The sequence below is a fragment of the Triticum aestivum genome, chromosome 5D (genome assembly GCF_018294505.1).
Source record: "Triticum aestivum cultivar Chinese Spring chromosome 5D, IWGSC CS RefSeq v2.1, whole genome shotgun sequence".
Classification (NCBI taxonomy): domain Eukaryota; kingdom Viridiplantae; phylum Streptophyta; class Magnoliopsida; order Poales; family Poaceae; genus Triticum; species Triticum aestivum.
Genome location: NC_057808.1, coordinates 399,573,395 through 399,576,861, shown reverse-complemented (window position 1 = coordinate 399,576,861; position 3,467 = coordinate 399,573,395).

The window sequence follows — 3,467 nt, the reverse complement described above, 5'->3', positions numbered from 1 at the left end:
GCAATGGGCTATGATATGTCGGAGCTCCTGAGCTCAGTGAAAATACTCGAGGTGGCAAAGCCTTGTTGATAAGTGATGGAAGTGAGATTGACAAAACGTTGGTCATGTGTTGGTAGGGAAGGTTGGGATATGGTGGTGGACGCTCGTGGATACGCTGGTGACATAGCCGAGATAGTGTTGTGGGGCCAGCATGTGGCAGGGAGGGAGTGTGTGGGCAAGGAACTGGGGAGGGCCAATGAGTGATATCGCTGGCAATGTAGGTAGTAATGGTGGTCGGCAAGAAGTCACTCAGCTGCTCAGAATTTATAGTTTGGTTGGAAAGGACATTGTACTTTCTGAGAGAATCGCTCAGCTGTGTGGGTGGCAATTGTGATGTGTCAGTGGTGTTGAGAGCCGACGGGGCGTGGTGAGTTCGTGCATGTCTCCATGGTTTTGTTTCTCAGTCTTCAAGCCATGTCTTCGATGGCGACCTCTCCTATATGTTATGCCCATTTTGTGTGCTTCCTACCGTAGGCGTGGGCTATTCTCCTTGGGTTCTCTTTGTGGTAAGGTGGTCGTGTTTGATGGTGTGCGCTATTGGCAGATTGTTGTGTGTCCATGTCTGCTCTTGGGGAGCTTCTCCACCTAGCCGACGGTGCAGTGCCCTCCGTTCTAGGGTGAGAAGATAGTGGCCTTCGTCGACGGTAGAGGCGGGTGGCATCGTCACGCCGTCTTGTCAAGTAGGTGTGAGCGATGGCTGTACCGTTATCTGGTGGCTTAATTTTCCCCATGATTCACATCTCACTCTGATCTGAATGCATTGATGGTCGAGACTTCAATGATGTAGCTTGTGCTTCTAATTTTATAGTCAGTAGTTTGCCTTCTTCCCCTTGTATCGCCATATGGGGTTGCGTCTCTGTTGTCCTTTTATTTTCCCGTTGTTTGTAAGATGTTGTTCGTGGTAATCATCATCGGTTGATGGTTTTGTTAATCCAGAGTCGAGCTAGACCCGAGCCTTTTCTTGAGCTCGGCTTAAGCGTTTTCACTCGAAAAAACTTTCCGAGAGATTTCCTTACTTGGCCCTGAAAAAGAATCTATTTGACACTCGTCTGTTTCCCTATGTGACACTTGCATCAACTAGTAAATGCCTACGTACAATGCATGTTAATATTAAGTAGGATATTAATAGAATTTTAATTTCATGTTTATATTAGGTAGAATATCAGTTACACGTTAATTATTGTATGTGATTAGCACAAACGTTGATATTTGGTATGATATTAATTACACGCTAAGCATATTAAACGCTCACCATTGAAGCAATCTAGATCATTAAATTGGCATGATTTGATGGCCAAGATTAATTAGATCTGTCCCTTTGAGTCTTTTTATTATGTATTGGTTTAGATTACACATGTCGGTTTTTTCCTCCACATACTAAATTGTCCATGCCCCTTAAACCATGGAAGTATACATTATATTATTAAAATCTAATGTAATTAATTAGAGGTCGATGTATTTCTCTAGACCTGATGACCAAGCTTACAGAGAAAAAAAATAATTCAAAACGAAGGGAGTACTTGGGGCTGCATTCATTCACCCGCCTCCCATTTTCCATGCTCGTGAAAGGTGACACCCCCTACGGAATCAAAAGCGTAAAGAAAAGCCGCCGGGGTGAACAAGACCAGGCGAGGCACGTGAAAGCGTCGTTGCGTGCCTTCCGAGGCGTCGCGGGTTCGTCCAAGCCTGTTCCACGGGGAAAGAAGAAGACGCCAACCTTGCCATCTCATCTCGCCAATAAAAAAGGCGCCGAAACGCATAGGCAACATCTAGGGGCTGTTTGGATCGCTGCCCACAGCCGCCCGTCCAAAATATTGGTCGTTGACTAGGTTAGTTCCGTTGTTTGGATGAGTGCCGATTTTTTGGCTCGCCCAGCCCACCGTAGCCCTCCTAATGTATATCCGCGCCAATTTTTTGGTGAGGCTCCGGCGGCCAAATCGCTCGCCAATTATTTGGGGTGCCCTCCGTTGGCGGGGCTGGCTGTGGCAGAAACCAAACGGCCCCCTACACTTTTCTTTCGGTTGCGCAAAGGAAGAAGTTGGCATACGCTCGCTGCTCATGCACGCACCAACTTGGTCTCATTTTTTTTCGAACCAACCTCTGATTGGATGGTTAAGGTATCCCTAGCCTACCAGGGTTCAAGTCCTGATACTCGCATTTATTCCTAGATTATTTCAGGATTTCCGGCGATGCGCATTTAGTGGGAGGAGACGTTCCCGTCGACGACAAGGTGCCTACGGTGACTTCATAAATTTCATGTTGATATGCCGGCTCAGTCTTTCGGAGGTGCTCACAGGGGTAGGGTGTGCGTCCATAGGGATGAGTGTACGCGCGTGTATATGAGCGCTTGCGTCTGTACTGTGTTAAAAAAAACTTGGTCCCATCTTCCCTTTTTAACAAGAAGCTGTCGAGGCGATGAGCTCGTTCGTTCGTTCGTTCTTTCTCCCAGCAGGATTTACTTTTTTATGAGTGCCATTTCATTCCCAGCACACAGACCTACGTACATTCCGTCGTGGGCGACACGACACGCCCGCTTGCTGTCCTGCACCGCACCGCTGCTGGTCCAGCGTCGTCCTTCCGCTGCTCATGATCGAGATCGTCGGTCGACGCCACCTTTAATCTTTAGAAAAAGGTGCCAAATCTGGTTGGTTGGTTGGTTCTTGATATGTGTACCTCGATCGTACATGTACCCCTTAACTCACAGCTAAGAGACTTGCTGATTGCTTGTGCTCGTACTACCCTCTGAAACAATCCTATGTCTCTCCAAGAGACTTTCGTGCTACTCCAACTTCACAAGCCGGTCATCCGTACGCACCATGAGAGATCAATCAATCGAGAGATGCAGTGGATCGCAGAACTCGCGATGAATGATTGCGCGGTTGCTGCGGACCAACGACAAATGTTGGCCCAGAAATCACATGAACAGGTCTCCAGCAAATCTTCTGAATAAATAAATAAATAGGTTGGGCAGACGGACCGAACTAGCCAGGAGGACCAAACGAAAAGGAACAAAATCTTGGCGTGTTAAAACAGGCCAAACTTCTTGCTTGCTCCTGGAAGCAGGGTCAAAAGTTCAACCCAGAGTGCGAGAATTACTACCAAGCACGACGACAACGACAGGCATACTTCGGTCTTCGGCGTTCAGTTAAACCCCCACCGAACCTACCTTACCTATGCATCTTTCAACGCCACACCAAAATCCGCTCGCACCGAAAGACACGTAGCTCAGAAGGCCAGGAAGCAACTGCACGCGTGCATGTGTGGTGGTCCTGTTCTAGTGCGCGCCGAAACGCTTCGCGATCATCTCGCTCATGTCGACGAACCTCTGCGCGCAGTTGCTCAGGCAGCTGGTCTCGCCAGAGCTCAGCTTGCTCCCGGGGGCGCCTGTGATGCACTTGTCCCAGCACTCGCTCGTCACCTTGCCGATC